Source organism: Dermacentor variabilis, unplaced genomic scaffold (assembly GCF_050947875.1).
Source record: "Dermacentor variabilis isolate Ectoservices unplaced genomic scaffold, ASM5094787v1 scaffold_19, whole genome shotgun sequence".
In the NCBI taxonomy this organism is placed as follows: domain Eukaryota; kingdom Metazoa; phylum Arthropoda; class Arachnida; order Ixodida; family Ixodidae; genus Dermacentor; species Dermacentor variabilis.
The window spans coordinates 3404993-3429597 of record NW_027460357.1 but is presented as its reverse complement, the minus strand read 5'-3'; positions in this window follow the sequence as shown (position 1 = coordinate 3429597).

The window sequence follows — 24605 nt, the reverse complement described above, 5'->3', positions numbered from 1 at the left end:
AAAAAACGTGGCCGGGCTCCCTCAGGTACATAGATGCCAGCCGTCGTGCCTGCAAATGTACCCACCCCTGGCTGGAACAGAGACTTGAACTCGGTCAGGAGGCTGGAGGCGTCTGCACCACATGCAGGTTGGCTTCCTTGCACTTTGGCAGACGAAGGCCCAGTGCATGAATCCAGTTTCGGCCCAGCAGCGTCGGCGACGACCCCTTCATTAAGTGAAGGGGAAGGGTTGCCTCCCTGTCGCCAAAGCGAACGCTGACCTGTGCCTGACCCTGGACCTGGGAGAGTTGCCCGGAGTAGCTGCGCAGCATCACACCCGAAACCTCGGCAGACACGCCGGGGAAAGTACGCTTGAAGAGTTTCCCGGCCATTACTGACACACTGGCCCCTGTGTCCAGCTCCATGGAAATGGGGTGCCCGCAGATTTCGACGATCAGTACGTATGGCGGCACAGATGACGGTACAAAGCCTGTGTGCCACAGGTCAGAAATCGGCGGTTTCTCGGCTACGACGTGGAGCCTGGCCGCGGAAGAACTTGAGCCTGCTGCCGTACGCCCTCGCCGCATACCTTTGCGACGGCTACCCTGGCCGCGAGCTTGTGTGGTACCTGGGCGTGAATCAAGCTGCTGCTGCTATTTACTGTTCGTCCTCCCCCTCCGGCGTATACCTGCCCGGTGCCCAGTTTTCCCGCACGTAAAGCATTGTGCTTGAGAGAACTGGCACTGTGAGAGGGAGTGGGCACCACCACAGCGACAGCAGGTACTGCCCTTTGTCGCCAACTCGTTGACCGCCACTTCTGCCGACGGTGAGCCAGTCGCACGGGAAATCCCACCAGCGTCCTTGGTGGCAGCTTCCATTGCCAGCGTTGCCTTCAAGCGTTGTCCAGCGACGTGTCGGGAAGCTCCAGAAGTCGCGTCTGCATGGTGGGTTTGTTGATGCCGCCGACGAAGCGGTCCCGGAGCAGCGAGTCCAGCTGGTCCTCGAAAACGCAGGCACTCGCTAACACTCGTGGCGCAGCAACGAACTGCCCGAGGGTCTCTCCTTCCCGGCGGCTCCGTTTGTTGAAGCGGAAACGCTCCATTAGTGTGGCTGGTGCTGCTCTGAAATGCGAGCGCAGTATGGCGAGCAGCTCATCCAGCGTCTTAACGTGCGGCGTGGCTGGCTTGAGAAGGTCGAGGAAGGGGCTGAAGACGCGGGTCCCGCAGATTGCCAGGAAAATGTCCCGCTGTTTGGCCTCGGGTGTGTCGTTTGCCCGGAAGAACACGTGGACTTGCTCCTCGTAAATTTGCCAGGCGGACCCATCAACCTCGAATGGCTCGAGGCTTCTGTACAGCGCCATGTCGGCAGCAACGGGGGCTGGTGTTTCGCCGCTCTCGGCGGCGTGGGACGAATCGTGGGTACTCCTCGCCAGTTTCGTCCATCCCATCTTCGTCGCCAGCGTCACGATCCACCCGGGTTCGTGAACAAGGGAGGGCTCGAGGCACTCTTCGTTAGGCGGACGCTCCGCAGCGTGGTGGTGCTGAACGATGACTGACCGCCAAGCAGCCGTGCTTGTCGGTGTTTATTGCGGTGCCGTGACCAATGTTGCCTGCCGAGCTTAGCAGGCCACCGAGCCTGGCGGCGAACGAACATTATGCCTGCGGGGGCGCCACATGCTTGCTACGTTTATTTATTTATTTATTTATTTAGTACATACTGCAGACCTTTCGGTCCAAGCAGAGGGGCAATAGAACGTATACAAACAAAAGAGAACAAATTAAGAACAAACAAATACAGATTTATACAAATTTTAGTCACACTGTGTCTGTAAACTGTCGTTCCAGTCTGATACTGTTCTGGGAAAAAAAGAAAATTTAAACGTGTTAGTTCGAGCATAATAGGGTGTTAGTGAGTCCGGATGATGCTGTCTTGTTTGCCGTGTTAGTGCAGGCGTTATATAAGTCGATGGTTTAATTTCAAGCCTGTTGTTGAGAAGAAGGGAAAGGAATTCAAGTCTTAGCAGCTTTCGGCGCGATTCAAGAGTAGGTATGGAGTTTTCTGTCATAATTTTAGAGGGAGAGTCCAGTCTTGCGAATTTATTAAATATAAACCTGACTGCCTTTCTTTGTATTTTTTCAAGACGCACGATATTTGATTTAGTGTAAGGATCCCATGATATACATGCATACTCTAACTTTGGTCTAATAAATGTAAAATAACACAGTAATTTCACGTTAGGAGGGGCATTTTTCAGTTTGTGTCTTAGGAAACAGAGTTTGCGGAAAGCAGAAGAACAAATATCATTAATGTGCATGTTCCATGACAATGTGGAAGTCAAAGTAACACCTAAGTATTTGTAATTGTGAGTTTCACGCAGAGCTGAAGAACCTAGCGCATAAGAAAAAGTTAGTGGGCTTTTTTTACGAGTAACACGAAGAAATACGGATTTATCAGCGTTAATAAACATACCCCATTCATTACACCACCTTAATATGTTATTTAAATTCTTTTCGAGGACAGTCTGATCATTCTGACAAGTTATGTCACTGTACAAAATACAATCATCGGCAAACAGTCTAATTTGCACACCAGGAGTTATGGTTTTAACAATGTCATTTATATAAATTAAAAACAGTAAAGGCCCCAAGACACTACCTTGGGGCACCCCTGATGTGACTGGGAGAGTGGCCGAGCTATGTTCACCTATCGTAACGTACTGAGTGCGTTTGCTCAGGTAAGCAATAATCAAGTTTATGAAAATGTCAGGTATGCCAATAATTCTAAGTTTGAATATTAATTTGTCGTGCGGAACCTTATCGAAGGCTTTTCTGAAATCTAAAAATATTACATCAATTTGGCCATTATTGTCTAGAGATAAAGCAAATGAATGAATCACTGATACCAATTGCGTTACAGTCGAATAACCCTTTCTGAAGCCATGCTGAAACTCCGTGAGCACATTGTTTTCAGCTAAGAATTCTTTTATGTAGTTTGCCACGATGTGCTCCAAGAGCTTGCAGCATTGTGATGTCAGAGAAATGGGACGATAATTTTGTAATCTTAGTCGATCTCCTTTTTTAAATATTGGAACAACTCGGGCCACTCTCCATTCATCGGGCAGTTGTGCCGACAGCACAGAAGCAGAAAAAATTCGTACAAGAAAGCTGGCAATAAGTTCAGGATAACGTTTTAGAAAGATGTTAGGGATTTCGTCAGGGCCACAAGAAGCTTTGGTTTTTAGGTTTAGCAACATGTTCACAATTCCAGCATAAGAAATAGAATCCACATCGAACACCTGTTTCACAGGAAGCATAGTAATGCAATCATCTGACACTGCAAAGACACTTTGAAAATACTCATTAAAATGTTGTGCTATGTCTTCGTCATTAGTTATGGATGTGCCCTCAATTATTATTTGTGAAATCGGTTTCTTTCTTTCCTTCATATGGTTCCAAAATTTTGTAGGATCATTTTTAATAAAGTTTGGCAGAGAGTTGTTATAATAGTTACTCTTTGCAGCAGTCACCTTCTGTTGAAGAGAGTTCTGCGCTTCTTTTATTTTAATAGGATTACCATGCTTTCTTTTTAACCTTTTTACCTTGCGTTTAATATGAATAACATCGCGTGTCACCCAAGGTGTGTGTTTGCGAACTTTCTTTTTTTTACTAGGGATGAATTGGTTCATGCAAAAGTGGCACATAATTTTGAATCGATTCCACAGAGAACAGGCATCAGTGCTGATAAATCAACAAGACAGTTTTCCATGTGCTCAATGATGGACACATCATCGGCATGAGAATAATCTTTGTAGCTAAGCACTGAGGAATAGTTTTGCGTCATCTGTACAACTGGTAAGGTAATGCTCACTAGCCGGTGGTCGGAAAGTCCTTCTTCAATACAAACAAAATATTCCGGAAAATCCTGGCTAAGAAATACCAAATCGAGAATGGAACTGCAAATGCCCTGTATGCGTGTCGGCTCGCGCACCACCTGTTTCAAGTTATAACGCAGCATAATATTGAAGATAATGTTGGCGTGCTTGCTGAACGCGTTTCCAGTATTAAGGCGCTCCCAGTCGATGTTCGGTAAATTAAAGTCACCTGCCAATATAATCTTATTCTTTCTGTGCCTGTTCATTTCATCATCTAATTTTTGTAAGTATTCGGGAGTAGTATCCGGTGGTCTGTATATGGCGTAAACAATAAAGCTGTGACCCCAAGAACTTATCTTGACGCGCAAACATTCAATCTCAGGGATATCTTCCAAGAGATGGGCAGAAATGCCATTTTTGATCAGGACGGCAACACCACCCCCCCTGGTGCGCCTGTCTTTTCGGAACACTGTATACGAAGGAGGAAATATATCGTCACTTATTTCATCATGTAGCCAAGTCTCAGTTAAGACAGTAATATGAGGGTCATGTTTCAGTAATGAAATTTCCAATGCATCAGCTTTATTTTTAATACTGCGGGCATTGACATTAATCAGTCTGAGCTGCTTATGTGGCCCTTGGGGAGCGCGTCAATCCTGCGAGATTGTGGAATGGTTTAGCTCGTTTGCTGTGGGAGTCCGAAGGGAGCTTTGAGGAATTTGTACGCGTCTGTTTAGGCATTCATCCCAATAAAAAGTATCCCTGCCAATCTTAAGTTTATCATGGATCAATGAAGCTCTTTTTTTAAGCAGCCGGTCTTCTTTACAACTGTCCCAGAGGAGTTTTATTTTTTTCAGTGTGGAAGGGGAATAATCGTTCTGAATGTAGATGTCAGACCCTTTAAGTTTCTTGCAGTTTGCAAAAATTGCTTTCTTTTCACTGTAATCCTGAAGGTAAATTATTACCGGTCGGTTTCCTTTGTTTTTTCCTAGCCTATGTATTCGACCAATCGACTCATATTTAACACCCAGCTTGTCTTGGAATACTTCCTTGACGATCTTTTCCTTCATCATAGATTCGGTTTCGTCGGCTAACTCCTTTATCCCGTAAATAATCACATTGGAACGCCTGCTCTGGTCCTCCAAACTAGTCAATTTTTTTGTCTGAAAAGTCATCACTTTCTCTAAGGATTTCAGCGTGGTTTCTACTTGACCGGTCTGAACTAGGGTTGCAGAAGAGTCAGGGAGTTTAGTTTGCATGTCCTGCAGCGTACGCTGTAAGCTGGCAAGTACACTATTTATGTTGCATAACTGCACTTTCATTTCAGTTACATCTGTGAGGATAGCTTTTTGTCCTTCAAGCAGTTGGTCATACAGTTCCTTTTGTGTCGGTCCAGGATTTGTTTCTATATCGCCACAAAGAAGTAACTTGCACACCTGTAAACACTCGTAAGCAAGGCTAATACACTGTTTGGGGCACGGTAGGACCACAATGCAACGATGGTCACTGCTAATTCGGCTAAATGTCACAGATGGACCAACCTGCACAACGAAGAACAGGTGCCTGGTCAGCATCGTTGCAGTGCCGGGTCCACCGTGCCCACTGAAGTTCAAGCAGCAGAGCGATTCTTTTATACAGGCGGCTGTCGATGACGTCACGCTGCGCTGACCAAAAGGTGTCGCTAGAAGCTCAGGGCCATCAGAAGTTGACGGTGCGAAATGTTCGTTGGTTTGCACGTACTCGCTCCTATCGATGCTGATACGGTGATCCACGTATTGCGCGTGGCTAGTCGTTGATACGGCGGCGGTTCCCAGCAAAACCTGCACAACGAAGAGCAGGTGCCTGGTCAGCATCGTTGCAGTGCCGGGTCCACCGTGCCCACTGCCTAGGACTACTACAATTGGCGTCTACTTGGGGCGCTATTCCATAGGCACGTGCGTGCCCAGCTCGAGTTTATCTGCAACATCAGCCATTGCGAGTGCCTTCTAAGGCTGTTGACTAGACACAGGAATCATCCTCTCACGACCGTCACAAGCATACGGCCTGACGCCGCCTACTCAGAAGCCGTGTAGTCGCAGCAAGACTTATTGCCGTCGGACTTCGAACAGTATGACATACCCGAAGTTTCACTCTGGACGATGGCAAAGCCAACGATGAGACTCTCAATCCCTCGAATAACGAAGAAGTCGAAAATACCGCTTACTGGGCTCAAGCATTTCGCGTTATCATACACTGCTTACATATATGGATATTCCGAACATGTTTTTACAGATGGTTCTGGGACACAGACCTCTTCCGCGGCGGCCTACACGGTACCAGGAATGGGGATCGCACAACGGTTCAAGATAAGACACAGGACGTCGTCTACATCAGCTGAGTGGACCAGAGTTCGAGAAGCAATTCTCGGCATACAGCAACAAAGCCTCGACAAATGGACAGTGTTCTGTGACTCAAAGCCAGCACTGCAACTCATCAGCAATTATATGAATGACAGAACCACATATGGTCTTCTGGTTTATGACATCATGTCTCTGCTTGCTGAGGCGTCTCATTCCGGGCATACCATCGTGATGCAGTGGATTCCTGGCCATTGTGGAATAGCTGGAAATGAACAGGCTGACACGGAAGCAAAAAAGGCGCACAGTGACGCAAACATTATAAATATTCATTTTCCCGGTATGACATTAACGCTTTGCTCCATTACTCCATCAAAACTTCTATGGCGCGACATCGGGACAACCCCGAACATCGGCAAGAGCGCCTCCATTGACTTGACGCTGGTTTAGAATTCCGGGTTCCACTTCGGTTGCGGAGAGGCGAGGAAACACTCATTCGTCGATTGCGGCTGGGTGTGGCATAGGCACACCGATAGCTTCACAAGATTGGACAAGCACGGGACCCTGACTGTAGCGTCTGTCACACTCCCGAGACAATAGCTCACATGCTTTGCGTGTGCCCTCAATACGCAGCCGAACGAAGAACACTCAAGTCTACTGTTGACTGCTTGGACTGCCACCCCTTTCCGAAAAAAAAAAGCTTTTGGGCGCGTCGAGGAGAGTTTACTGTGCCCAACGTGCCATAAGATTACTTTTGAACTTTCTAAGTGAGGCTGGTTTAGACGATCGCCTCTAGAACCTGTGAGACGTGTAGTCCGTCCGAAATGTGTTTGCGCAATACCATTTTGTGACAACATTACTATTTGCGTGTATTGTGTATACAGTGCGCATCCGCATATTGGACAACGTGTATATAGTATCTCATTATACCATAACATTATCACCCGCCACCTACCTTTCCCTGTATTTCCCACTTCCCATTTCCCCAGCGAGGAGTACCGGGCTAGAGACATGCTCTCCAGGCCGACCTCTCCTTTCTCTTCATTAAAATCTACTCCTCCTCCTCCACACGGTGACGGCGACGGCAGCGATGTCCCTGGAGTGCCCATATAACTGCTGTCGCAATAAAACGTTATGCAGGAATGTATTCGAGTGCTAAAACACATGGCCCATATTTTAGACCACTTGCGGTACGCAATCCTAAGCATAGATTTCCTTTTCAACAGAAGAGCAGGGCTTACGCATTGTGGGCCAAGGTCTTAAGCTCTGTGGGTCAGCCTACATCTCATTTTTAGAGCGCAGTTATCAGGCGCCTGTTCCTGCGGCGAGCGGCGGCATGACCGAGCGAACGAGCACGTAGGAAGATGAAACTGAACGCGGAGCGCAGTGGGGTATAAAAGACACGAGGAAGAAAGCGGAGAGGAGGGTTCAACCGAAACTCGAGGTGAAAAGCGGAGGAGGTTATGGCGAAAGCCTGAGTCGACGGCGACGGGAGGGCGCCCGGGTAGCGCGCGTCGTCTGGTAGGCCCGTCGGCGGCTGTACCTGCGACTCGCGCCCACCAGTCACCCTCGCGTTGGCTCTTGCCATCTCCAGATTACCGAGGCAGTCGCCCCGCACTTCGCTCCATTGGCAATGTGCCGCACGAGACAGATTGTTCGCGCCAGCTAAGATATGAAATGAGAGCACGTATAGAGATGCGCTCAAATTTCGCATTAGTAAGTGACGTAATCATCGGTGAATTTTTTTTACATTTTCCTAGAACACGTGTGCTGCACAAAAAAGGCGCGCATGTCACCTTTTACCAAATGTGCAATATAACTGGGCTCCGCTAGTAACTGTGCTTGTGCAGGATACACTTCTAGTTGGTCGTTTATATAATGTCCGGTCTGCCATTGCAGCACTTGCCACAGGATAAGAAATTGCTATGAACAATCTCTGTTCTGATTGCGAATAAAGAAGTGGAGCGCTTTGCCCCATAGCAGGCACCGGTGATGACTCGGCATAAGTGAAGCAGCCTTAAAGGCACTTTTTGTTGGGATAGTTGGTAGCTGTTCATTATAAAATATCAAGACGCCAAATAAGCAGACACACACAAGAGAAGAAAACGGGACAGGGCGCCACTCGCAACTGTTTTATTTACAGAACGCAGGCACATATATACTGTCAGTCACACATGCGCACAGAGGAAACATTTATTCACGCATCTAATCAAACATTCATGACGCACCACGCTCAAGAAACCTCATCTCCGCCTTATATAATGATATCGAAGTATTGCTAACGCACAAGCTGCCTTTCTTGCCTATGTGATAGGCTTCAACCAGTTCCCTTGTTTTACCATGTTTACCACCAATGTTTTACCAGCTATGTTTTACCAGCTTGTCTTACCAACCATGTTTTACCAGCTAACAAGGTTTCTAAAGTGTTTAGGTATGTAGATTACTTTTTAATTATTTTAACTAAGGACGGGAGTCTAAACTCCGCAGAGGTTGTGGCTAATGTTTTGTCCGTTTTTAGACAACATGGAAAAGGCTTGGATTTTACACATGAACTACCGCAAGGAAACGTTTTACAGTTTTTAGATCTTAGCATTGAGTTCGGTAAGGATCATGTTTGTTCGTGCTATGCACCAGGTGCAAAGAAAGGGCTTCTGCCATTTGACTCAGCGCATTCGAAATTGGCGAAGAGAGGAATTGTGTCACTCTGCCTTGAATCCGCACTCAGGAAGCCGTGTGTTCACAAAATGGCATTGAGTTTCGACAATCAAGTGGCTAGGCTGGCTTCAGCTGGGTTCCCTGGTTCGCTCCTAACAGGAGTAGCCGAAAGTCTCTTACAAAAAATGAAGAGCAAGGCGATGAGAGCTGGAGCAGAGGCCCCTCGGCAAGAGGAGAGACCGGTGGCTGTGCCGTATGTGCACAAGGTGGCCCACAATCTGAAGAAGGTAGCGAGCAGACATGGCGTCCCGCTAGTGTTTTCAGCCCCAAGGAAGCTCGGAAGCCTTTGCTCCCAAATTACCAAAAGAAAAGAAAAAAGAAGTGAAAAGCTCTGTGGAACCAAACATGGGTGACCTTTCATGAAGTGTGCCGAAGGGGTTGTCTACGAGATCCCCCTTTCGTGCGGTCGTTCCTATATAGGTCAGACCGGACGCTGCGTTAATGAGCGTGTCAGGGAGCATGAAAGAAAGGTTGAGCAAATGAAAGAGGGCCCAAATTTGCCTAAGGACATCGGGGCCTGTCGCTCACGCTCTTGTGAACCACGTTTTTCAGATGTGCGGATTCTTGCCCCAAGATACTAGAGCAAGGGAACTGGTTGAAGCCTATCACATAGGCAAGAAAGGCAGCTTGTGCGTTAGCGATACTTCGATATCATTATATAAGGCCGAGATGAGGTTTCTTGAGCGTGGTGCGTCATGAATGTTTGATTAGATGCGTGAATAAATGTTTGCTCTCTGCGCACGTGTTGACTGACAGTATAGATGTGCCTAGGTTCTGTAAATAAAACAGTTGCGAGTGGTGCCCTGTCCCGTTCTCTTCTCTTAAGTGTGTCTGTTTATTTGGCGTCTTCATATTTTATAGTGGACCAGCCTGTCCAGTACTTTTGAGCACGAGCCCACACTGTTAGCAGCTGAGGTGGTGCAGTAGTAGTTTTCAGCTCCGGATAAGCTGTATGGAGAAGCCATACAGCGCCAGTCGGAACCACTGTTTGAAATAGGCTACGAGGTCACGTGTAATAATTTGTTGCAGAAATGCTGCTCAAAAAATTAACGAAGTCTCCAGAACTATGCACTGGATCGAAAAAGAATTCTCAACATTACATTCACTTCATCCCCCATAATGTTAAAAAGATAGCATACAAGGCAGAATTATTTATCTTAGAATACTGCAGGCCAACGTGACCTAAGCAGGAGTGAAATTACAATGAAATGGGAAAAGGAACAGCACACAAATTATTTGCAACAATATTCGCGCGACAAATTAACACATCCCTTTCACTAGGACGATATTTAACACACACAAAAAAGAACAGCACCTAAATAATTTACAACAGTACTTGCACGAAAAGTAATACTACAGCTTCGCTGGGCCGATATTGGTCAGTATGTAGCGACGAGCGACCACGTAGACCCGTAAAGTCTCAGGTTCTCGCGGGAGAGAAAATACCGACGCACGATCTCTTACCGTAGCATCCTTTTTAATCAGCTTTCGGAACGCTAGCCCGTGCCGGACGTGCCAGCCGCTCGTGCCTCGTGTAGACGCGAGCGTCTACGTAACTCTTATGCGACGCCGATGCTGCTGCCACTACAGAGGGCTACCGCCCTAGAGAAGAGGAAGGTTCGACGAACGATGGAAAGTCCACGTGACGCGGCGTGTCTTGGCGTTGGTAGTGGGTGTCACGTGCGGAGGCGGAGGCGAAGGATGCAGCAGGGTTGCGTCGCATATTGGTGGAGCCGTTGGCGCGGGTGCTCCGAGGTAGGCGGGTTTGAGCCGTTCCAGGTCAATTATGTCTGATCGGCCGTTGACATTCCCGACAAATATCGTCGGACGGTGCTCCAGAACACAATATGGCCTGGAGTAGTGTGGCTGCAAAGGCTTCCGCACGGCACAGTTACGCGCGAAAACAAAGGTAGCCGAGGTGAGTGCGGGAGAAGCGTACGGCGACCTTGCTTCTTGCGGACGTGCAGGCACGGGACGTATCTGGCTGAAGAAAGCTTGCAGTTCGGCAACGTAATCGGCAGGTGATGGCATAGGTGTTTTAGTGGGGGCGACAAAGAAATCGCACGGAAGGCGCAGGTGAGTGCCGTGGACTACCTCGGCACAGGAGCAACCTAGTTCGCTTTTGAGTGCGGCTATGATGCCAAGTAAGACGAGGGGCAAATGCAGGACCCACTTCTCCGGCGATTCATGCGCCATGAGGGAGGCCTTGAGATGCCAGCGAAAACGTTCAACTAGTCCATTGGACTGCGGGTGGTAAGCAGCCATGCGAAAACATGTCGTTCCGAGTAGTTTGAGTAGCTCGTTGAAGAGTTCTGAGTCAAAGTGCCAACCGCGATCGGTGATTATTGTAGATGGGCAGCCGAACCTTGCGATCCATGTATACACGAAGGCTGCTGCAGCAGTGGGCGCTGAGATTTCAGATATAGGTGTAGCTTCTGGCCACCCTGTATAGCACTCGATGCATATCAGTATGTAGCTGTAACCTTTCGAAGGTGGCAGAGGGCCGACGAGACCCAGGTTTACGGTGTCAAAACGAGAATCTGGAGGAAGAAAAGACTTGGCAGGCAGATTGGGGTGACGCTGGATCTTAGAGCGTTGACACGGCAAACAGCAGCGTACCCAATCGCGAACTTGCGCGTTTAGCCGAGGCCGAACGAGGCGAGTGTAAAGGAGCTTCTGTGTCGCGCGTATGCCAGGATGTAACAGGTTGTGCACGGTTTAGAATGGGTGTCTACGAAGGGATGCCGGAATGTATGGTCTAGGTGTGTCGGTAGAAGTATCGCAGACGACGGACGTACCCTCTGGGGACACAGCGACGTCCTCCAATTTCAGGGACGCTGACGAATTCCGGAGTGTACGAAGTTCGGTGTCGGGACGCTGGTGACTGGCGAGTAAGTCAACCTCGATAATGAAAGGTTCCAACGTCAATGTGGAAACGGCATTGACGCGACTCAGAACATGGGCTGGAACGTTGTGGGTGCCCTTGACGTGGCGGAACGTTTATGTAGACTCGGAGATGTAGGAAAGGTGTCGAATCTCGAGGGGTGAGTAACAGGACGCCGACCTATTCGTTACTTGCACAAGGGGCTTGTGGTTAGTCACGACAGTGAATGCACAGCCTTCTAGGAAATGGCGAAAATGTCTGATAGCCAGGTAAACGGCCAGAAATTCACGGTCGAACACGCTGTAGCGGAACTGCGCAGGCTTCAGTTTCTTGGAGAAAAACTCGAGTGGATGCTACGCATTGTCGATGAAGTGCTGCAGAACGGCACCAACGGCGGTGTTTGAGGCTTCGGTGACGATAGCAGTGGGCGCGTCTGGTTTTGGGTGTCTAAGCAGCGTGGCATCGGCGAGGGCAGACTTGACTCTTGTGAAAGCGTCGGGGGAATCTTCAGTCCACTGAAGCACTAGTCTACGTTTGGTTGCCAGCAGAGCCTCTAGCGGAGCCTTAAGTCGCACGCAATCGGGAATGAATCGGCGGTAGAAATGGACGAATCCGAGAAATTGCCGAAGTTTGTTGAGTGGGGTTGGTCGGGGAAGGTTTTCGATGACACGAATCTTGGACGGCAGTGGTTGAATGCCGTTAGCGTCAGCGATATTGAAACTTGAACTCGTTTATCTTTTACGGGTGAGCGCTTTTAACGTCCAAGAAATGCTATCGCTCAGCGCAGGACGCGTCTCCATGTATCGCAAATTCCTAGAATGTTATCGATGCATCTATTCGCTGTCTGTTGTGGCCGAACCTGCTGTAACCTAATTGCATGTATACGCGACGCGAATGATGTAGAACTTTGTGGAAGGCACGCGGGTCCCAGTGGTTACTCTGGAACAATCGATGACTGATGTGTAAAAGCCGACGCGCTTGACCCGCTGATCAGATTTTGACGATCGCCGACTGTGTTGGCCGTTGTCGCCGTTCTTTAAGTGTAGCCTGTTTTTGTCGGCACAGGTTCGCACAATAAAGGTTAGTTTCGCCTTTCACAGTATTGCTACTGTGTTCGTCATACGGTAACTCCAAGTGACAATATGAACGAGGAACTCGAGTTCGGGTTGACCGAATTCGCTCTTGGCGCCGTTGATGACAATTCCTTCGCTGACAAGGCGTGAAAACAGCAACCGCAAGTGCTGAAGATGTTCTGCGGTAGAGCTTGCGACGGGAAGGTCGTCAATGTATACAGAAACGAAAGACAAAGCTCGGGTCACGGAATCGATGAAACGCTGGAAGAATTGCCCCGCGTTCCGTAAACCGAAAGGCATGCGGAGAAATTCGAAAACACCGAAGGGTGTGGTGATGGCGGTCTTGGGAATGTCTTCTTGAGCGACCGGTAGTTGATGACAGGCACGAACGAGCTCGATCTTAGAAGAGATCGTCGCACTGTGCAACGCTACCTTGAAGTCCTGAATCTTCGGTAGAGGGTAGCGATCAGGAACTGTACCGTTGCTTAGTGCCCGGTAATCGCCGCATGGGTGCCAGTCTCCCGTCTTCTCAGGCACCATGTGAAATGGTGATGGCCAGTTACTGGAGGAAGGGCGGATGATTCCAAGTTGCAGCATGGGTTCGAACTGCGTGTGAGCGATCGAACTCCGTGCGAGTGATCCGGGGACAAACGCCGGGATCAGAAATAGACTGGTGGGCCGGAGTTGACGATGTGATGGCACACGTCATGCTGCACCGGATGCGTCCAGTCTGGCAGGCGCGTCAAAGTGGGACACTCGCGTAGGAGCGCGGCGAAAGGTTTGTCCAACATGGCAGAAATATGCGGTATCGGCGATGTGCCAAATGCTGGGACGTCGGGAACGGATAGCTGGGTCAGGGAGTCGATAAGACGGCGTCGTTGGATGTGGACAAGGAGTCAGTAGTTGTGCAAGAAGTCTGCTCCGATGACTGCGCGATGGAGGTCTGCAACCAGGAAAATCCAGCAGAACGCTCGTCGAAGGCCAAGGTGTAGCATGACGAAGCGTGACGAGAAAACTGGAATCCTGGTGCCATTGACCGCTTGCAAAAACGACACAGGTGTCGCTTTTCTGTGGGAGTGGTGGGCGGGGAGAATTACGACGTCAGCTCTTGTCTTGACTATATAAGAACCGTTGTCCCGTAACTCTGTCCGTCACGTAGAAAAGGCGACTTGTGTGTTGGGCCGACCACTCGTCGCCGTTAGAGGTCGGCCGGCCCCTTTTCCTGCCAAGCGCAGGGACGCCGACAGTGACGAGCGTCGTTTCCAAAGCGGCAGTGGTAGTAGCACACGCCAGACGTTGTAGCTCATGTTTCATTGCGGGTGCCCGTGGGTCTTGATTTCCTGCAACTACGGCTGCGTGGGCGACCAGATCACCTGCCGCGATGTTCCGCTTCACAGATTATGCGTTCCAGGCGCTCACACAAGGAGTCGAGCGAAGATTGCGCTGCTGAAGAGCAGGGAATGGTGTGCGGGGCGTTTGTATTGGCACCCGGAGACGATGCCGTGGCTGTGGTCGTTGGGGTGGCTACTTCCATGACTTTGTCGGCCAAAGTGACAAGTTCGGTAAGGTCCACGGTAGAGGCTGTCGCAAGGACCATGTGCACGTTAGCCGACAGTCGTTGCAAAAACAATTTGCGCAACAGCACGTCTTCAGTGGATCGCGCGTTGTTTCTAAACAGATGCCTCATTCGGCGAAGAAATTGACTAGGGCGTCGGTCGCCGAGTTTTTCCGCGGACAGAAGCTGCTGGATGCGAGAACGTTGTGAAGCTGATGTGCGCTGTAGCGGTGCTGCCTTGAGATCGTCGTAGGCGGCGGCAGACAATGAAGAGTGCAACAAATCTGCTACATCGTCAATGGCGGTGGGCGAGAGCGCTGCAACGGCGTAAGGAAACTTTGAGGCTTGAGAGCGGATACCAGCGACTTGAATTTGCGATTAGGCCTGAAGAAACCACGCCGAAGGATGCTGGGCCCAGTACTGTGGGAGGCGGACAGTGATGGCCGAGCAGGAGGGCTCATCGCGTTCCTCGGAAAGGTTCCGGCCTTGAGCTCTCGTAGCGTTGGTCTGGTCCATGGTCGTCTCTACCACAGGAGCGTATGGCAGTATCCTGTTCACGGTCACCAAACTGTGGCGACGAGCGACCACGCAGACCGGTAATGTCTGGGGCTCTCGCGGGGAGGAAATACTGACACTCGATCTCTTAGCGTAGCATTCTTTTTAATCTCCTTTCGGAACCCTAGCCCGTGCCGGACGTGCCAGCCGCTCGTGCCTCGCGTAGACGCGAGCATCTACATAACTCTCATGCGACGCCGATGCTGCTGCCGCTACAACAAGAAATGCCGTTCAAGGGCTTTGTCAAAGATGTCAGCCTGACAAACAAATTCGGTTCGAGTGTTCCAATTTGAAACTGCCTGGAAAAAACTGTTGATATGCCTCAGTTTTTTCAAAAATTGCTTATAGGGAATGTTCGTGAGGGTTAGGTGTTGGTTCTCTTGTAATGGACTTTAAATATGAGGATACAGATGTATTAACTTTTCCAGACTAAATATTACGCAAGAATTTTAGTCGACTGATTTCGTTTGCGTACAGCTAATGTGGGAACGTTATGCGCAATCAAGAGCCTAGTTGGAGAATCCAGCCTTTTATATTTATTAAATATAAATCTGATTGTTTTCCATTGCAGTCGTTCTCAGCACTGTATATCTCTTTCAGTGTGGGGACCTCATACGATGGATGCATACTCCAATTTATATTTGATAATGACATTGTACGCCTGAAGTTTAACATTCACCGTTGCCTTTGCAAGCTTCCTTTATTAAAAAATAGTTTGCGATATGCTGTTGCGCAAATTGCCGAGATGTGCGTCCCCCATCTCATATCACTAGAAAGAGTAATCCGTAAATACTTATATTTTTTATTTATTTATTTATTCCTCAAATGCCCCTAGAGAGGGGTTTTACATTCACCCCTGGAGCGGAGTTTTACTGTCTGTTGTATTGAGTTACTGCTTGAATGTTAGAGCCATGGATAGTGTAAGTAAACAAGCCCGGATTGTTTTTCTGCTTTAAATTTAATAACACTGTTTTATTAAGGTTCGCTCCATGTGCCATTTTGCGCACCACCATTCAATGTGGCTGAGAGTTCGCTGTAATAGCTTATGATCTTCATTATTTCTTGAAACACAATACAATCATCCGCGAAAAGTTTATTAGACACTGAGTCAGAGGTTGCTTGCAGTCAATAATTTACATATGTAGGAAATAGTAATGGCCCCAAAACGCTTGGCGAACACCGAATGTAACGCTGAGCATCCTAGATACAATAGATTTGAGTTCAACAAACTGCTTTCTGTTAGATAAATAGGTCTCAACTCATACGACAAGGTAAAGCGCCAATCCCACGTTATTTAATTTTAGGAATAATTTACTTTCGGAGCCTTATCAAACGCTTCAGAAAAAATCTAGCAGAAGTATATGAATTTGCCCAGAACAATCTAGAGCTGCTAAAAATCCTGAATAGTTGTTACCTAATGTGTCGCCGTGGACATTCCCTTCCGGAAGCCGCGTTGGCAAGGAGATAACACATTATCTACTTAAAAGCACTGAATATTGTGAGCCACAGTATTCTCTAGTAACTTGCGACAAACAGATGTTAAATAAATCGGTCTATAATTAGAAATTATTGACCTATCTCCTTTTTAGGCATTGGAATAACACGAGCAATTTTCCAGTCATCCCGAACTTCGCAACTACGCAAGGATGCCTTAAAGATCGTTGCCAAGAAATCGTGTATCTCTATGAACAGCGCTGTAAAAATGTATTTGTGATTTGATCTGGTCCTATAGCTCTTTTACTGCTCAACTTCCTTAACATAATTAAGACACCTTCACTTGTGACAATAGGAACGTCCATATCATTCATTAAGCATAGTGGGTTGTGGTGCATAAGCACTTGACGGAGAGAAAACGCTCTCAAAATATATATTAAACCTGCGATAATAAATATACTTCCGATATTAAATATAAATATAGATATTGACACGTGAACTCGATTACCTTTAACGGGTGAGCGTTTTTAAGGTCTAAGAAATGTTATCGCTCAGCGCAGGACGCGTCTACATGTATCGGAAATTTCTAGCATGTTGTCGTTGCTTTTATCCGCTGTCTGTTGTCACCGAATCTTATGTAATCTCATTGCATGTATGCGCGACGCGAATGGTGTAGAACTCTGTGGAAGGCACGCGGGTCCCAGCGGTTACTCTGGAACATTCGACGACTGATCTATAAAAGCCGACGCGCTTGACCCACTGATCAGATTTTGACGATCGCCGACTGTGTTCGTTGTCGCCGTTCTTTAAGTGTAGCCTGTTTTTGTGGGCACAGGTTCTCCCAATAAAAGTTAGTTTCGTCTTTAACAGTATTGCTACTGTGTTTTTCATACGTCACTGCACGTGACAATATTAGGCCTGCGATATTAAAAAGCCATCAGTTTCAAATTTCCCTGTAAGTTTAATTTTATTCACCGTTTCATTGCCTTGACCCAGGATCTCTAAACTTTCGCAGGATCATCTCTAAAGAATGCTAGGAGAACAACTTGATAGTAATGTGTCCGCGCTTCATTTACTTTAGTTGCCAAATTTCTTTTCAGTTCATTAAAGGCCTCGGGTGTTAGGTCTCTACGCTTTCTAAGTCGCTTGAGTCTACGTTTAATATGGATAATATCCATAGAGATCCATGGATTTTTACGGTTCTTACGTGCCTTGCGGAATGGGACATATTGTTCAATCGAGAATATGACTGCCATCTTAAATTGAGCCCACGAGGCTTGAAGATCATCGTGCGTAGTGTGGTTTAGTCTAAGTAATGTATGATTGATGTATCATAAGCGCGCTAAATATCAATAATGCACTCTGAATGAGTGCAGCGGTGGGGTAGAGGTACAGAATCCGCCTCGCGTTCAAGAGGACGGTGGTTCGAATGCCCGTGGCGCCCAATTTTCCACCGGACTTCAAAAAAATAAATTCGCGCGTTGATAAAATTGCACAAACACGCCTGCAGTGCGGCCTGTTCCCGCTGGCCAGAACCGGTAACGCACTCGCTCACCAGAGCACGATTGACCACCCTGGGGCTGTACTTGGCCATAACCTCCTATATGAATACAACAATCAAACCCCTGCCCTCAGTCCCCAGCAGCTGCGAAGCAACTGACCACGGCGTCTATCAGACCTGCGACGCAGCAGAGAGTGCTAAGAATCCCTGCTTCCGGAAAAGCCACCATTGCAATTTGAATCGGCCAATGTTTAAAGCTAGAACGTAATTTAGTGAGGCGAGTCTAGCAGTGCTATTGGAGGAATTAGAGGGCACTAAATGGTATATAATAGGGCTCAGTGAAGTTAGGAGGGCAAAAGAAGCATATACCGAGCTAAAAAGCGGGCACGTCCTGTGCTACCGGCGCTTAGCGGAGAGACGAAAACTAGGAGTCGGACTCTTAATTAATAAGAATATAGCTGGTAACATACAGGAATTCTGTAGCATTAACGAGAGGGTGGCAGGTCTTGTTGTGAAACTTAATACGAGGTACAAATTGAAGGTCGTACAGGTCTACGCCCCTGCACCCAGTCATGGTGACCAGGAAGTCGAAAGCTTCTATGAAGACGTGAAACCGGCGATGGGTAAAGTGAACACAAAACACACTATACTGATGGCCGACTTCAATGCCAGGGTAGGCAAGAATCAGGCTGGAGACAAGTCAGTGGGGGAATATGGCATAGGCTCTAGGAACAGCAGGGGATAGTTATTAGTAGAGTTTGCAGAAAAGAATAATATGCGGATAATGAATACCGTCTTCCGCAAAAGAAATAGCCGAAAGTGGACATGGACGATCCCGAATGGTGAGAGTAGAAATGAAAAAGGCTTTATACTCTCCGCTAACCCTGGCATCATACCAGATGTGGACGTACTCGGCAAGGCGCGCTGCAGTGACCACAGTATGGTAAGAACTAGAATTAGCCTAGACTTGAGGAGGGAACGGAAGAAACTGGTACATAAAAAGCCGATCAATGAGTTAGTGGTAAGAGGGAAAATAGAGGAATTCCGGATCAAGCTGCAGAATGGGTATTCGGCTTTAACTCAGGAAGAGGACCTTAGTGTTGAAGATATGAACGACAACCTTACGGGCATCATTAAGAAGTGCGTGTAGATGTCGCTGGTAACTCAGTTAGACAGGATGCTAGTAAGCTAACGCAGGAGACGAAAGACCAGATCAAGGAACGCCAATGTATGAAAGCCTCTAACCCTACAGCTAGAATAGAACTAGCAGAACTTTCCAAGTTAATCATCAAGCGTAAGACAGCTTACCTAAAGAAGTTTAATATGGATAGAATTGAACATGCTCTCAGGAACAGAGGAAGCCTAAAAGCACTGAAGAAGAAACTAGGAATAGGCAAGAATCAGATGTATGCGTTAAGAGATATTAATAATAATAATATATGGGGTTTTACGTGCCAAAACCACTTTCTGATTATGAGGCACGCCGTAGTGGAGGACTCCGGAAATTTAGACCACCTGGGGTTCTTTAACGTGCACCTAAATCTAAGTACACGGGTGTTTTCGCATTTCGCCTCCATCCAAATGTGGCCGCCGTGGCCGCGATTCGATCCCGCGAACTCGTGCTCAGCAGCCTAACACCATAGCCATTGAGCAACCACGGCGGGTTGCGCTAAGAGACAAAGCCGGCAATATCATTAATAATATGGATGATAGTTCAAGTGGATGAGGCGTTATATAGAGCTTTGTACAGTACCAATGGCACCCACGACGATAATGGAAGAGAGAATATTCTAGAGGAACTTCAAATCCCACAAGTAACGCCGGAAGAAGTAAAGAAAGCCTTGGGAGCTATGCAAAGGGGGGAAGGAGCTGGGGAGGATTAGGTAACAGCAGATATGTTGGAGAATGGTGGGCAGATTGTTCTAGAAAAACTGGCGACCCTCTATACGCAATGCCTCATGACTTCGAACGTACCGAAATCTTGGAAGAACGCTAACATAAACCTAATCAATAAGAAAGGGGACGCCAAGGACTTGAAAAATTATAAATAAGTATGGTTTGCCTTACCTGCCAAAACCATTTTCTGATTATGAAGCACGCCGTAGTGGAGGACTCCGGAAATTTCGACCACCTGGGGTTCTTTTTGACGTGCACCTGAATCTAAGTACAAGGGTGTTTTCGCCCCCATCGAAATGCGGCCGCCGTGGCCGGGATTCGATCCCGCGACCTCGTGCTCAGCAGCCCAACACCACAGCCCGTGAGCAACCACGGCGTGTTGACAAATCATAGACCGATCAGCTTACTGTCCGTTGCCTACAAAGTACTTTGTAAGGTAATCGCAAATAGAATCAGGAACACCTTAGACTTCTGTCAACCAAAGGACCAATGATTCCCTAAGGGCTACTCAACAATAGACCATACTCACACCATCAATCGGGTGATAGAGAAATGTGCGAAATATAACCAACCCTTAGATGTAGCTTTCACTGATTACGAGAAAGCATTTTATTCAGTCGAAACCTCAGCAGTCATGGAGTCATTACGGAATCAGGGTGTAGACGAGCTGTGTGTAAAAATACTAAAAGATATCTATAGCGGCTCCACAGCCACCGCAGTCCTCCATTAAGAAAGCAACAAAATCCCAATAAAGAAAGGCGTCAGACAGACAGATACGATCTCTCTAATGCTATTCACAGCGTGTTTACAGGAGGTATTCAGAGACCTGGATTGGGAAGAATTGGGGATAAGAGTAAATGGAGATTACCTTAGTAACTTGCGATTCGCTGATGATATTGCCTTGCTTAGTAACTCATGGCACCAATTGCAATGCATGCTCACTGATCTGGAGAGGCAAAGCAGAAGGGTGGGTCTAAAAATTGATCTGCAGAAAACTAAAGTAGTGTTCAGCAGTCTCGGAAGAGAACATCGGTTTACGATAGGTAGCGTGGCACTGGAAGTGGTAAAGGAATACATCTACTTAGGACAGGTGGTGACCGCGGATGCAGATCATGAGACTGAAATAATCAGAATAAGTATGGGCGGGGGTGCATTTGGCAGGCACTCTCTGATCATGAACAGCTGGTTGCCATTATCCCTCAAGAGAAAAGTGTATAACAGCCGTGTCTTACCAGTACTCACGTGCGGGGCAGAAACCTGGAGGCTTACGAAAAGGGGTTCTACTTAAATTGATGACGACGCAACGAGCTATGGAAAGAAGAATGATGGTGTAACGTTAAGGGATAAGAAAATGGCAGATTGGGTGAAAGAACGAACGCGAGTTAACGACGTCTTAGTTGAAATCAAGAAAAAGAAATGGCCATGGGCAGGACATGTAATGAGGAGGGAAGATAACCGTTCGTCATTAAGAGTTACGGACTGGATTCCAAGGGAGGGGAAGCGTAGCAGGTGGCGGCAGAAAGTTAGGTGGGCGGATGAGGTTAAGAAGTTCACAAGGACCGGGGTTGTTGGAGAAGTATGGGAGAGGCCTTTGCCCTGCAGTGGGCGTAACCAGGCTGATGATGATGATGATGATGTATTTGAATTCCTTGCAGGCCTTGGGTAAGACAAAGGTAAAAACAATAAGCTGTGATCTGACAGGCCACATTTAGTACTAATAACACCATTTAAAAACATATCACTTACGAAGAATAAGTCCAAGACAGCACTCTTGCGCGTAGGTTCACAGATAATTTGACCAAGGTTCAGAGCTAACATTGTGTGTAAAATAACACCACTCGATCTTTATTGTCCGTAAACTAATTTATCTTACTTAATAGCTTGAAGGCTGAAATATCCTGTAATAATTACGTGTAATGTGTGGTTTAGAAGAAGATGGTCGTAAAGCTGTTCAAGAAATTATTCTGACATTTTAGGGGCTTTATGAAGAACACTAAGCATAAATGTGACAGCACTAACAGTGACGTTCAGAAACAGGCTTTCGTGATCAGGAATTATCAAACATAAATCACTACCGAGTTTAGAAATAAAAGCAGCTCCTCCGCCACGTGTGCCTCGATCACGTCTGTGTATGTGATAGCTGGGCAGAATAATTTCATCATCGCGTGCGCCATCATGCAACCACGTCTCAGTGATGGCAACCACATGAGGCTCGTAAGTTAAAAGCAATATTTCTAATTTTCTACTTTGTTCACGATACTTCGGGTGTTAAAAGAGAGCACACGAAGATTCGTAAGTGTAGACCATGACAGCTACGCCATTTGTGTAGGGTCCTTCGCAGATCGGACAACAACACGTGTGTTCTAAACGACATCCAATGCGTAGAATTGTGAATCGATGTGAAGTGTGTCGTTCACCAGTGCGTTCTTCTTGCCTTGTTATTTTTCAGCTCTGGCACTTTGCCATAACAGTTTTCGTTTTCTTAATGTCTCGACAGAGAAGTCATTGTGCACGGAAACCTGCCTTCCCTTAGGCTTCTTGCAATTGCGTAGCACTTTTTTTTCCGCATAATTTCGAAAAAACAGGATTACGTGTTGCTTTCCAGGATGTTTTCCCAGACGACGTATCCTAGCAATAGATAAACACTTTACGCCAAGCCTATCCTCGAGCACCTGCTTCATTACTTTATGTCCCAGATCCGCCTCAGTTTCATTTGCTCGGTCATCCAAGCCGAAAAGCACAAGAATATACCTCCGACTCCGATCTTCAAGCTCTACAAATTTTGCCTGTTGCAGTATGAGTGCTTGTTCAGGTTTTTCAACAGAATTGGTAAGGATGTCACAATTGCCTACTTTTTGTGCTATTTCTCTGGCATTTGTTCATAGGTAGACCATTCGGGTCGAGAAGGAATTGGCACTTCTTTCGCGGTCTTCCAACCGCTTTATAAGCTCTGTCAGATCATCCGTAATAGCCTTCTGGCCCTGTGTCAGCGTCTGGAGCATATCAGCATTGTAAGCGCCCGGATTCAATGCTACATCGCCACAAAGTAACAATTTGCACACATAGTAACACTTGTAGGCTAATGCAATCAAAGTCCGTAATAACGCCTCTTTCATCACTGCGGCCTGAGTGCACACAACTAACCTGGAACAAGAATACGAGACGCATGGTTAACGCTCCGCTTCCTGAGTTGTCGCCGAGCCCACTGAAAAACCCACGTTGGAGCAGCTCTTTTTTTTATACGTTCGGGACTGGCCGATGTGACGCATGCGCTGTCGATGTCTTGTAGAAAACCTGACGTCCAACTGATTGCCGGATGGCCGAAGTTGGCGATTGTTCCCCAAACACGCGCAGTAATGATTTAGCGATGTCGAAGAAGCAGTGCCAATCGGCAGCAAAGCCTAGTGGAAGAAGAATACGGGACGCATGGTTCACGCTCCGCTTCCTGAGTTTTCTCCGGGCGCATTCTTGCATTTCTTGCAACATCACTCCCATAATTGCGTACCCCGGATTAAGGCAGCCCAAAAAGCAACAGTGAACACCGTAAGGACTGCTCCAGGAAACAAAACAGACACAACCATTCAGCACCTTTATGAGTGTTAATCATTCTGTTGTAAACGAGAAAAAAGGGGGTTAACCGAAGGGCCCGATTTTTATTAGTCATTTCATAAGAAGGTTACAAGCACTGGTTTGGGGCACAACATCTGCCACTAACATTAATCGTATCTTTCGTCTACAAAAAAGAGCCATTCGTGTTGTGTGCAAAGTGCCATTTGACTTTCCAACTAATTCATTATTTAAAGACTTAAAGATACTTAAAGCTCCTGATCTCTTGAATTTTCGCTTAGCGTTAACATATGGTAAGGAATGCCAGAAAAACATTAACCACGTCAGGTCTATAGCCAACTTGACACGAAATAGAAGCTATTATGCTACAAGATTTCCGGAATATTGGTTTGTGCCATACCCACGTACCAACTATGCGAAAGAAAAGCTTTCATATACTTTACCGCATTTATTAAATAAGTTAATGAACGATGGTATTGATGTCTTTTCTTGCAGTAAAAACAAGTTAATAAATTACATTGGTGCCTATTAGCCTTTAATGTCTGTATAAGTAGGCTTCTTTTTATTGATTTATGTATTTTTTCTATTGCTATCTGCTGTATGTACACTTGTATGAGAACGTTCACTGTTCTTTGTTGTTGTTTTTTTTGTTTGTTTTTTTGTTTTTTTTTTTGCCATGTGTTTGTTTACTGCTGCTGCTGTCACGAGAAGGATTAAGGACTAGTCAAGTTGCTCTTTTGTAACTTTTTTCCTTATATCCTCCATAAACTTGCATATTTATGGAAATAAATTCATTCATTCATTCATTCAGTGACAACAAGAACAACATGGGGGAAATTACTTGTGCTTAATAAATGATATAAAGAAACGATAAATTAATGGAAATGAAAGTGGACGAAAAGACAACTTGCCGCGGGTGAGGAACGATCCCACAACCTTCGCATTTCGCGTGCGATGCTTTACCAATTGAGCTAGCATGTGCCTTCAGATAGCATGTTTCCGTTTACTGACCAGTAGCCTTCACCAAAAAAACAACACGTTCTCGTGACGCCTGCAGCAGAAAAGACGTTCCAGGTCCGCAGCGAAGGTCTTTGAGTGGTGCGTTGGCTAACACTCCGAGGGTTCTTCAAGGAAACATTAATACCCATGAAAGTGGATGGGGAAACGGCGCCACGGTAGCTCAATTAGTAGAGAATCGCACTGAAAATGCGAAGGTTGTGCGATCGTTCCCCATCTGCGG